Consider the following 13,974-nt stretch of genomic DNA (forward strand, 5'->3'; position numbering starts at 1 on the left):
AAAAGACTGTGCGGGTGCGCAGGCTGGTCTGTGGCTACGCTGGCAGCATATTACATGAGATCCTTTTTCGCATAATTTTAAAAATGTCATCGCGTCTTGTAATTGGGACATCAAACCACGATATTTCTCGATAGAAAATTTAAGTCACACTGTTGCTCATAGCAAAGTGGCCTACTTTTGCTTGCAGGAAAGATTTGCAGACGTCACACATGCGTGGTAAGTTAATTAACCCATTTCCCTCTCTATCATTTTCTATCATCAACACCATACATTTTCGGCAGTTTGGTCTCTTATTACAAAAACCAAAGATCTGAGGGCACTGAAATTGTTCGCAACTCATTTTGTTAAATCAAGTTATCGTCTTTTAGACCGCAAAGTTAAAATAAACAAAACCGATTTAAAATATTTGTAAATGTTTCTACAAGCAAATGTCGAGATGTGAGAGCTCTGTTTAGCATCCAAAAGAGATAACTTAGACAAACTAACAACAGAATGTCATTTTTTGAAATTTCTGAAAGCACAGCCAATATGATGACAATGTTAATTATGATAACCAGTTAAGTACATTTTTTGCAATCACCAATTAATCAATATCGTTGACTAATCGAATACCTCTAACACTACGAATACAATTTTATGATGGAAATTCCCTTTACAAATCTTTTGTTTTTTAAAGCATATAAAGTAGTTTAATACACAATATGACAATTGATGAAAGTAAATAAAACATGAATCTACAAGCAAGATTATTTACTCACAAATTAGGTAGTCATAAAGACAGCGATGGTGTATCAAACCGTAACATTGGTATGGAACACTTATGCGAGTACAATTGTTGTTTTTCGGCGTGGCTGTTTAATCCAGAGTTCCACCTTAAATGACCTTTTAATAACGCAAGCAGACCCGAATAAATACATTCGAATATTTCATTTGCCGATTTCAGCATAATTCACTGGAACTTTGGCAACATCACTGCGTCTTTGTAGTATGGGGTGTAACACTGATCAATGTACTCTCTGCGTGATCAAACGAAACATAGACACACATGTTTGTCAAGTTTCAATTTCGCATTACCGGAAAATTCGATCCCAAAGACTTGCATGATCAGTACTCGGTCAGTAAATCGTAATGGGAAGACGAATGTTCTATCAATAAACCCAATTTTGTTGATTACACAGTATTGCTTTCGATATATCAAATAACACGAATTTATGGGCAATAAATGAATGACAATCTATCGATAAGTGCCATTCAAAGGATCAGGCTAATACCACGTAATGTAAGATAGGTAATATGTTAATTCTTACACGAAATGTAATCAAATTGTTGTTGCTTACTTCTATCCAAATGGCCAATATGCCCAATATGTGTCTCTCTGATAATAGTTGTTTTTGAACTAGATATAATTGCATGGATGATTTCCATTTTATCCTTCAACAGCAAACACTATAACATTTCCTTCACACTACTATATTGTATAGCATATTAAACAATTCCTGATAAACACATTCGAGTTCAATGTTTTATATATTTATTTGTTAATTGGTGAGTTAATGTTGAGTTTCAATTGCTGTAAATAAGAAGGCGATTTTTTTTAATAAAATTTAGGAAATAATACTTTTATAGTTAAATAAACATGAAGTGTTTACTAGATTTGCTACAAAAAGACCCTTTTCCAAAACCGGATAACTACGTTAGGAGCACATCATGTGATTTCTTTAGTCATGGGTTTCCCACGTGGTTGTTCTCGGCACATAACCCCTTTATAGCATTCACGCAACCGCTTGGCATTTGCTGACATGTTATATTCAAATACCTTCCACCAAATAGTGTAAATGAGATGAAAAGAAGAGATGCAAAATGTATTGAAATCACATTTAAAAGTGCTTTGTGTCATTACGCCTCAGTCGATAAACGAATGCTCACGTGCGATGCGAATTATCAAAAGACTAGAACAGATACATTCTCGTGGAACAATTAACTGAGAAAATGTGACATTTATTATCATTACAAAATTTGAAATAAACATCCATCTAATATAATCAAACATAAAATACATTTTCACATAACAATATGATGTCATTAAAATATTCCTTCTAGTTTGGTAACACGGACTGAGAAAAAGAGCGAGTAGTATTATATGGAATTGTTTATGTTAACTTGTATTGCAGGAACTGCTTAACTATAATATATATTATTAATACAAATAAGGAAAGATTGAAATATGATTGTGTATGATTATTATTGTGGCAAATGATATGACATAAGCAGACTATTCATGGGGTTACAATGGACAAACACATATTTTTGTATAACGCATTTCATTTTCTCACAACATTTTACAACAAATATTTATATATTCTTTAAATAAATATCAAATTATGTTTCGCATAAAAATCCCATAAAATACATACCACATGTAATTCCCTATCAATGTAATAATTCGTATAACAATTGCATACCACGTGTAATCATTCACAGTTTAATAACTATGGCGTTATTTTATAAACGTTTACATTGTTCTCTCAGCCAACACGCTTACACTCAAAGATTAAGTTAGCAGAACAGAACAGAACAGAACAGAAAAAATATTTTATTCACTTAAGCATATATCAGCTCATCGTGATCAATATAAACATTCATACATGCGTGAAAAAATACCGTAAATAAAGATAATAATAAATTACTCGTGAGGGTGTTGTGTGTTAATGTACACACTGAATTGAGTATTCATACTCAACTATATATAAACAACAACAGAAGTAACAGCAAAAATACATCGATAAATTACATAATACACTGAAAATGACAACAAAATTTGGCGTCAACAGATTAAAACAGTATATTCATTTCATATCAAACGGTTAATAAATAACCATTATAAAAGTAGAGTTAACAAAAATAACATTTCTTTTCTTAAGACATGTTATACAGTAAATTGCTAAATTTCGAAGGGTATCTTTATTATTACTATTTAAGAGTTTCGAAAATTTATGCATACTTGGTCTTACTGAATAGTATTTTGATATATATTTTGATCTTTCTTCTAAATAAAATGGACATCTAAGTAAAAAGTGATAGTCGTCTTCTAAATCGTTAAGATTACATAAAGTACAAATTCTTTCATTTCTGATAATGTTATAATGTCTACCAGTTTCAATTAACAGGTTATGTTACGATAGACGTATTTTAGCAATCATGTTTCTATGTTTTTTATTGTCAATGATATCTAAATACACAGATCTTTCAAATACAGGTTTAAGTTCCTTATAAAAAGTAATGAAGTGGATGAATCAACATTAACTCTCCACTCATATACATACTGATCTCTGAGTCTAGTCTTTAACAAAGGAATAACACTTTCAATTATAACTGACTCAGGAAACAACCATACATCTGTAAATCCTGTTTGGTTTAAAATTTTGCGAATTTTAAAGGACCAATTAACAGTGTTATTTTGTGTTTCAATTTCTAATCTTTGCATATTAATGACCGTTGTAAGAATACAATGTCCTTGTTTCTTTTGATGAAGTTTAAAAAAATATTTTACAATTCGTAGGTATCTACCAATATACAAAGGAAATCGACCAAGTTCGGCATAGAGTGACATTGAATTTGTTGACAGTTTTACATTTAACAGTCTTTTACAGAACTTTCTGTGAATACGTTCAATATTAGTTGCCGCAATAAATCCCCATACTTCGCAATTATAATTAAGGATTGATAATACATATTTATCAAACAGCTTGAACATAACATTTATTGGCACTTCCATATCTTTGTAATACAAAAAAGTGAATTCATAGCCCTTGTAGCTTTACCATAAAGTGTATTAGTGGAAGGTTTAAATGAGCCCCCACTTGACATAACAATTCCAAGGTAGTTAAAATTGCTAACTAGTTCAATAACTTTTTCTTTGTAGGTCCATTTGTAGTTTTTGCTTAGCGGTCCCCCATTTCTAAATACCATTATTTTTGTTTTTTCAATATTTACAGTTAAATTCCATTTGTTGCAATATAATTCTAGATTGTTCAACGATTCCTGAAGTCCTTCTTTAGTTTCTGAGAAAATGACAGCATAATCCGCAAAAAGGAGGAGATAAAAAGACAATTGATCTAACGTTATTCCTGCGTTTATTCCGTTTTGCAAATTAATTTCTATATCATTATTAATAGAGAAAACATTATCGGCGAAGTTATTTCTCCTTGTAATAGACTACTAAAAAGGTCCGAAAGTGACCCCCTGTGTTTAACTTGCAGTTTGATCTCGCTATACATAGAGCGGATAAGTGAAATTAACTTGCCGTCGATTCCCGATAAAATCATTATATGCCATAGCTGTCCGCGATTTATAAGATCATACGCCTTCCGGCAATCGACATAACAGCAGAAAAGTTGGTTTTTACTATGTATTTGCTTTTCTATTAAATGGTAAAGAATGAAAATTGCATCAACGGTACTGCAATTTGGTTTAAATCCGAAATGCGCGTCTGTAAGAATGTCATGGGTTTCTGCCCAAGATTTTAAGCGTTCGTTTAACACATTTGTAAATAGTTTCGTAAAACAGCTTAACAACGTAATGCCACTATAGTTATTTGGATCGGAAATATCGCCCCGTTTATGTAACGGAATAATAACTCCCGTTGACCAGCTCTTTGGAAATTGTTTCGTTTCCAAGATATAATTAAATAATAATTCCAATGGTTTGACAATAATATGCACTGTTTCTTTAAAGTATTCATAAATAATATTACCGTTAACATTCTAACCATGATAACGCTACCCTACAGGCTACCATTAGCATACTTATATGACAACAAAACATCAAGTTATAAAGGTGTGCGTCTTCATTAGGATTATGTAAAAATACTGTTATATTTAAACAAATTCATAATCATATTGCATTCAAATGTCATACTTATAAATTACGAAACTATGAACAAAATAAAATATGTATACAAGCTCTATTTTTTCCACCAAAAACAACGAACTTAAAAGTTCAAAAATTATAACTCAATGGTGAATGCGTTTTCAAAATAAAAGTAAATACTAATGATAATTGTTGTTCTTCGTCTTTTCTTCCTTATCATCATCACTTTGTTTATTAATATTTTGTGATCTTCAAGTTTACGATCATCATCATCCTAATGATTAACATTTAACATTCTTCTTCGAATATCAAAATACTCAAGTTAGCATTTATTGAGTTTTAAATTAAAGCAATCAAAAGAATAATTGCATAGTTAAGAAATAAATAAAAATGGCGTTATTGCAAGTTAATAACAACAGGTCGTATGATATTTATACATAAAAATGAAAAAGATATGAACCTGTTAAAATTTAAAGAATTCAAAGTGTTAACTTAAATTGCCTAAATACAAAAACGGAATTAAAATGAACCAAACAAGTACTGAATGTGAATTAAATGTTAATGTCATTAAATTGTACACAGTATTTTAAAAAAATATTCTGAAAGTGCCAATGCAGTTATCTTTCACATTACCCATGTAATTATAGAAGCATATGCATGCATCAATATGAGTATATATGTACATGTAATGACACAATTAGAACTTACCTGCAACTAAAAAGTAGTACAAACGTCAAATATGCCAATTCTTCAAGATGGATGGCAATAACTACAGCATGTATAATGCAAATAAAATACCCAGAAATGAAATGCCGACTGTAAATTTCCACAAAATTTTGCAAATGTTAAATTTGCAAAGTAGTAAAGATGAATGGTATTATGCAAATAAAATATCCGGAAATAAAATGCAGACTGCAAATTTCCTCACATCATTTTGGTAATGATGAAAGCTATTTGAATTAGATAACGGACACTTAGCTGAATGTTCAAACATACTAAGTGTCCCCATGACCTAGTTTTTGACCCGACAAGGTCCATGTTCGAACTTGACCTTAAGATCATCTAAAAAAAAACTTGTGACCAAGTTTGGTGAAGATTGGATGAAAAGTACTTGAATTAGAGATCGGACACCATTCTCAATGTTTAACACGCACTAAGTGACCCCATGACCTAGTTTTTGACCCGGAAAGGCCCATGTTCGAACTTGGCCTTAAGATATCTAGATAAAACTTCTGACCAAGTTTGGTGAGAATCAGAAGTAAACTACTTCAATTAGAGAGCGGACAACATTCTGAATGTTTAAAACGCAAAAGTGACCCCGTGACCTAGTTTTTAAACTGGCAAGGCCCATGTTCGAACTTGGCCTTAAGATCATCTAGATAAAACTTCTGACTAAGTTTGGTGAAGAGCGGATTAAAACTACTTGCATTCGAGAGCGGACACCATGCTAAATGTTAAAAAACGCACTAAGTGACCCCATGACCTAGTTTTTGACCCGGCATGACCCATATTCAAACTTGACCTAGAATAATCTAGATACAACTTCTGAAGATCCATGTTCGAACTTGGCCTGAAAATCATCTAGATAAAACTTCTTACCAAGTTTGGTGAGGATCAGAAGTAAACTACTTCAATAAGAGAGAGGACACCATTCTGAAATGTTTAAAACGCACAAAGTGACCCCGTGACCTAGTATTTGACCCGGGAAGGCCCATGTTCGAACTTGGCCTTAAGATCATCTCGATAACACTTCTGACCAAGCTTGGTGAAGAACGGATTAAAACTACTTCAATTAGAGAGCGGACACCATGCTGAATGTTAAAAAACGAACTGAGTGACCCCGTGACCTAGTTTTTGACCCGGTATGACCCATATTCGAACTTTACCTAGACATCATCTAGATACAACATCTGACCAAGTTTGGTAAAAATCGGATGGAAACAACTTGAAATAGAGAGCGGACACTTTATACGGACCGAAAGACAGACAGACAGACCGACCGACCGGCAGACCGACCGACAGAGAAATTCACTCCTATATACCCCCTAAACTTCGTTTGTGGGGGTATAATAATGATATATTTAAGACCCATTTTGATGTTTAAAGTTTAGGGTTTCGACTTAATGATAATCTGGAGTCCTATTATTATACGTAGAAAACGCGTGTTTTCCATTTGTAGTACGAAATGTTTATATATTTGGTCATATAAGGTAATTATTATATGTTACACTGTGACTTGCAGAACAGACGAGCGTATAATTATCACCGGCAGCAGACGACACATCAAACACCTGTTTAATTGGTAGAACCAATTTCTTTATCAGTATCCCGTGCCTGATCATCTATCAGAAATTGTTTAACATTAACATGTCCCAGTGCATACAATTTCTGTTTGATGTGAAAGAAGTTTTCTGGTAGACCACACGTACTACAACCAAATTCTAGACTGCACTCAACCGGTTTTGAATAAGTAGACAGTTTGCTCACTAGATAACTTAGTTGGAATGGAGCCAGTCTATGATAATAGAAAGATTAATTATTCAATGAATAAGGCAGCAATAGGTCGATGTATGCTTGCATATGCATACTAAGCTTTTCCAGTTTTGTGAACGATCGGAGTAACAGCGACAACGACGTTGCGTGTTTCACTGTCATATTTCTACCATCACCACGCACTAAAACATTTGATTTTCAAACCATCGAGAGCATCCCAAAATTCCATATTCACATCATATTCCGTTATACTAAGAGAGTTCAGATTCGAGAGCGATGCGAATGACCGACACAACGACACTACATCAATTACATTTAACTCTCCCCACCTAGCACTCAAACCCCGCTCACCTTTTAGACTAAGACTGTTGATATTAAGATCATGAAGAGCCTGGCACAGGCCGGGAACAGGACTCTTAATATTGTGCATTTTGAATGTATTGCTTAAACCCGGCATTATTGTTACGTCGGTATCTGTAAAAAATATGTTCGCTGCGCCTTCTACACACAAGGGTGATATTATACATTCATGAAGCGTACACTTACCAAGAATTGGTACGGACGACGGCTATCACCAAAACAAATGACCTCAAAACCACCGGGCTGGGCATTGGAATTCAGCAAATCAAAGCAGTGCTACAGCAGAGGTGGGAAAAGAACGCTCTATTCAACCGTGAAAAGAGCGCCGGTAAACAAGTGAAGTGGGCCGGTGCAAAACTTTTATCACGCGAAAATGGAAGCAGTCAGTTCAAGGAGGTTACACACTAGGACAAGGAAGGGAAGTTAAATGTTAAAGCGTGGAACGTGAATGGACTTGCCAGAAAAATAACTGATGTTTACTTTCAAGAATACGTTAAAAATATGATCTAATATTACTTTCTGAAATTTGGCTAAACAAAAAGCAAACGCTAAACACTGACAATAATGGGTATATTAGCTACCATGTTTACGTTAATAATCATTCTGGTACAAACAAAGGTCGCTTTAGCGGTGGACTTTTAATTTATTATAAAAATGAGATATCAGATAATATATCCATTGTAGAAACCAATCAATATGGAATAGTGTGGCTAACATTAAAACAAGATTTGTTTTCTGTAGAGCCGGATATGTATCTGTGTCATACTTACATCCCACCTGTCAATTCGAAAGTTTTAATTGACCAAGATTTCGATTTTTTTCATGAAATTGAGAAAGGGGTTGAGAAATATGGGCAGCTCGGAAAAACATGCATAACGGGTGACCTCAATTCCCGAACAAGTAAAAACTTATCAGATATACAAGAGTACGATTAGTACCTTGACTGTTTTGAAGAATAAGATACAGAAAATATAAATAAACATTTCCCAGTAATACGCAACAATCCGGGCAAGGTAATTGATTGTAACGGTAAAAGGCTTATTTATCTATGCAGAGCTACTAATCATATTATCGTTAATGGTCGTCTCAACAAAGAGCAGGGCAATCAATTTACTTTCGTCTCAAATAGAGGCTTGAGTATAACAGATTATCTTATTATAAATGCAAACTATGTTGATAATATAAACGAATTTCAAATACTCAATTGGCAAAACTTTTCTGGTCACGCAGGTGTTTACTTTTCTTTAAAATGTAACACCAAAACTAGACATATTACAACCGGTGAATACAAAGAGGAAACTAAGCTTGTTTTTAACTCAAGTTTTGTTGAAAAAAATCAAGACTCATTGAAAGAAAATATCAATTTGTTAAATGCAAACAAGGAAAACATTAATTGTGAAATAAAACATTTAACTAGCTATATTTATGACAATGCAGTAACAATTTTTGGAGAAAGAAAGAGTAAATATTAACCACGACAAAAAATTTCGAACAAACAAGGATGACAGTATAACAGTAGCAGACTTTTATACGCACTTTCAAAACTTATTAGGCAAACAACCCGAACAAATAAATGAAAATGTTGCCACCACCGAATCTACGGATATTGATTTAGATAAAGAATTCACATTGCATGAACTCAAGGCAGCCGTCTTCCATAAAAAATAACAAGTCTTGTGGGCCTGATAATATATCTTCAGAACTAATTAAATCATCGTTAAGTGTATTAGGACCACACCTCCTAGCAATATACAACAAACTTTTCAACCATGCCGAATACCCGGAAGACTGGGGCCTCTGATACATCGTCCCTTTATATAAGGGCGGGAAATCAAAAAAAACTATAGGGGTATAACCTTAAATAATATCCTAGCAAAAATATACTCACAATTGCTACTCAGCCAATTAACAAACTGGACAAACAAACACCAAAAAATCATTAACTGCCAGTTTGGTTATCAAAAGGGCAAAAGCACAACAGATTGTATATTTATACTAAACGCAATTATATCAAAAATAATAAGCTCATGAAAAAAAATTACACCATTTTTATCGACTATCAACAGTGCTATGATAAAATCAATCACACACTACTTTGGCAAAAATTGAAATCGCAAAATGTGAGTTCAAAAATGATAAACGCTCTAAAAGCGATGTATAGTATCGTAAAATCAGTAATTAATTTCAATCATAACTTATCCGACCCATTCTCGATACACCAAGGAGTGAAACAATGTGATTCCAGTTCATCACTGCTCTTCGTGATGTTCGTTAATGACATGTTGGAGAACATAAATACAGATTTAGATTGTTTATTCACTATAGACGAGTTGAAATTATTTCTTACTTTATATGCTGATGACCAAATTTTATTCGCAACGTCACCAAACTCACTACAACACATGCTAACAGACATAGAAGCAGCTTACTGTAATGCATCGAAATTAAAAATAAATACAGCTAAAACAAAAGTGTTTATCTTCGAAAAAGGAACACATTACACAAACATCGATATCTTTCTGTATGGCGAAAAACTAGAAGTCGTTACTTCCTTTAAATATCTGTGGGTATACTTATTTAAAAACGGTTACTTTAACAGAACGCAACAATGCATAGCAGACCATGCGTCAAAATCAATGCACCGACTTTTCTCAGTGCTCAACATGTATGAATTCAGCACAAAAAGCAAACTCAAACTCTTTGATATCTTAGTAGCATCAATTTCGAATTACTCGTCTGAAATATGGGGTACTAAACAGGCGAAAGATACTGAAGCCGTACACACGAAATTTTTAAGGAAATTACTGTGTGTAAATAAATCAAACAACCTTAGCGCGTTGTTTGGAGAATTAGGAAGAATACCCTTTAATGAAATACGACAAATAAACACCATTTAATACTGGTTTAAACTATTATCATCAAATGAGAGTAGCTTGATCAAAATTACATACAGTATGCTAAAACACGATACGGACAATTGACATACATACAACAATCAAAACTGGGCATACCATGTTAAATCCTTTCTCGACAGCATCGGCATGTCCGAATTATGGATAAACCAAAACATTACCGAATCTCAATTTATACAATGCAAACAACGAATATTAGACACTTATACTCAAACATGGCACGCAAATATTAACAGCTCTACCCGTCTCTCTACGTACTGTTTATTCAAACATAGTTTATCGTTAGAAAGTTATTTAGACAAAATTAATTAACCAAAATATAAAATTGCCCAAAGCAGATTCCGTTTATCATCGCATAACCTAGAAATAGAAAGGGGGCGATACAATAATATTGAAAAAGAAAACCGTAAGTGCAAATTATGTAATATGAATACTGTAGAAACTGAGTACCATGTAATGTAATCTTACTGATTTGCGACTTGTACTATTTTACTTGTTTGAACATTACGAAAAGACCCGTGAAACAAAATAAGTGTCTTTGTGTCGTATGAACGAATCTGCATAAAACTCAATTTAGATTCACATTGTAAATCGAATCATTCCTGCCGTCAGTTGTCAAAACGACAGTACGGTTGATATTCAAAAGCATTATATTTCTCTTTCCGGGATATTTTTTAATTTGTTGATACTGCATTAACGAATATAGTTTAAACGTATATATTTCAAACAAGAATGCATTTACACATGAAACATACAACAATTGCATACAAAGTTTGATTTGGATTAGAACGGAAGACTTCGTCTTATATAGTTCTTCTCCAAAAGGGTTATATTAAGTTGAATGTTTTCAAGCGAACATTATTGGTTTACTTATACATATAACAACAATGAAATTATTTTGATAAGGAGATAGAGTAGTTAATAGATAAAAGAATAAAAGATTGTGAAGAAATGTTTAAGATAGATACATGTATAAATTGACAGCGATAGTTCAAAAAAGTATAGTATAAACACTCTACATACATGTCGGAAGAGACTTAGTAAGAGAAAAGAAGTTCTAGAGAAGTTCTGTAGCAAAAACTATGTTTCGAATCGTTTGATATCGATAATATATTTGAATGAATATACGTGTATATGAAGTGAAAACACCAAAAATAAACAACGGTTGCGATAGACACCTATAAACTGTTAGATGCACAAAATATCACTTAAACATTTGTTCATTTTTGGTTGTTGCATAATTTATATATGTCGTGCATTAATTTATGACATCAATCTTAAATTGTTATATCTAATATAAATATAAATTAGCATAAATTTTATTGTTTCACATGTTCTTCATTAAATTAAACGCTTGCATTTATTCGGCTACTGCCGTTTGCATACTTTTGCTACTGACGTTTGCCATTCCTAAACGTACTTTTGACGTTTGCCATATTTGTTTTCACTCTTTAAACGTTTATTTAATATCTGGTAGATATTTTTGTTTGTTTATGCATAGACATATGTAATATATGTTCGTCCGGTAAAGCATAGACAGTTCTGTGATCGTTGATTTTCGAGAACACTGACTCTTTGTAATTTTACTACTGACGTTTGCTTCTTAAATGAAAATTTGCACCGAAGTGTTCTCGAAAACCAGAGCAACACACAAAACGCGTGATATACCGATCGAAAGCTATATGCATGCCATATTGCCTGCACTAGGTCGTATGAAAGTCAGAGGATGATCAGTAAAGATATTGGGGAAAAAACTACCTTAATGACAATTTGAAAACCTGAGAATTATAAAGCGTTGCAACGCAAAACAATTGAATAATTTGGAAAGTTCTTTTGTTTTCGTTCTATTTTGGGAAACTACGAGGATTGCTTATATAGGTAAAAAATACATCCGCTTATGGCATGAGCACGGATGGTCGAATGTTCTAAGCGGGAGACTTTTTACCCCAGGACTCAATGGGTTAGTGGTTCGAGCCCTGTTGAGGGTTACTTTTTTTTTCTTTTTAATTGTATTTTTGCTTTTATTTACTGGAGATTTTTATGCCCAATGTTTAAATTTTAACAATATAAAGCATTTTATGACAAGCTTCGATACATGCAAAAATCTGTGAAAAGGCCCCGTTAAAAGAAAATAAATGAAAAATGGGCATACAATGATAAAGTGATTGAAATTGTTGTTAACTTTAATTATTTAACAGTTTTCGGTTTATTTACTGTTTTCGGTATCATGTCCTTGTATTATATAATGATTCATTTTTTTAACGTGAATAAAATGCTTTTTGTAAAAAAGTTATCGTTAATATATAGCATCATTTATATGCGAACTGGAGTAAACATTCATTAAAATCATTGTTTAAAGCCCACTGTCACGATGTAAAGGTGTGAACTCTAACTGCATCGGTAAATTTACTGCTTTCGCGAAAACCAAAAACCTATTAAATACATTATATAGGTCTTTGTGAAAACAGTATACATGTAAGTTTTCGGTATGGATCTAGGCATAACCCATTTAGAAAGTACCGATTGTAAGGGAATGCAAACAAAACAACAGCAGGGAGCCGATTGTCCGGGTGGTGTTTGTCCTACAATCAAACTATATATGGAGGGAAAACGACTAAATATATAGCAAAAAAGAAATTTCAGAAACATTATTAGGAGAGAATGCTAACTGCTAACTACAGGCCGATTTCACTGACATGTGTTCTTTGCAAAGTCATGGAACATATCGTCGCCTCAAACATCACCAAACACTTCCAGGTCAACAACATTCTTTTCCATCTCCAGCATGGCTTTAGGTCAAAACTGTCATGCGAGACACAGCTCATAGGACTTGTAGAGGACTTATCCAGGAACCTTATTCATGGTCAACAAACAGATCTAATACTCCTGGATTTCTCGAAAGCGTTCGACAAGGTCAATCACATGAAGTTACTCTACAAACTGCACCAACACGGCATCCAAGATAGCACATTACAATGGGTCAAATCTTTCCTTATAGGTCGACTTCAGTCTGTCTTGGTAAATGGTGACAATTCAGACGAGGTTCCAGTCACATCAGGTGTCCCCCAGGGCTCTGTTCTCGGCCCTCTCCTCTTCTTGCTCTACATAAACGATCTGCCAGAAAACATAGTGTCACAGGTCCGGTTATTTGCTGATGACACTGCTGTCTACATCACGGTCAACAATCCCACTGAACAAAATACCCTGCAAGAAGATCTAGATCGGCTACAAAAATGGGAACACACTTGGGATATGGAATTTAATCCTTCCAAGTGTACGGTTATGAACATCACCAGGTCAAAACGTCCCTACAAATCCACTTACACACTCCACGGTCATA

At 33.6% G+C, this 13,974-nt stretch overlaps 1 protein-coding gene across 4 annotated transcripts in view; it reads right to left on the minus strand.

The window, feature by feature from the left end:
- LOC127845395 (uncharacterized) overlaps window positions 1–13,974 on the minus strand; it is a 232,783-nt gene that overhangs the window by 116,138 nt on the left and 102,671 nt on the right. The gene's annotated exons all lie outside the window — the stretch shown is intronic.

This window comes from Dreissena polymorpha, chromosome 9 (genome assembly GCF_020536995.1).
Source record: "Dreissena polymorpha isolate Duluth1 chromosome 9, UMN_Dpol_1.0, whole genome shotgun sequence".
Lineage (NCBI taxonomy): Eukaryota > Metazoa > Mollusca > Bivalvia > Myida > Dreissenidae > Dreissena > Dreissena polymorpha.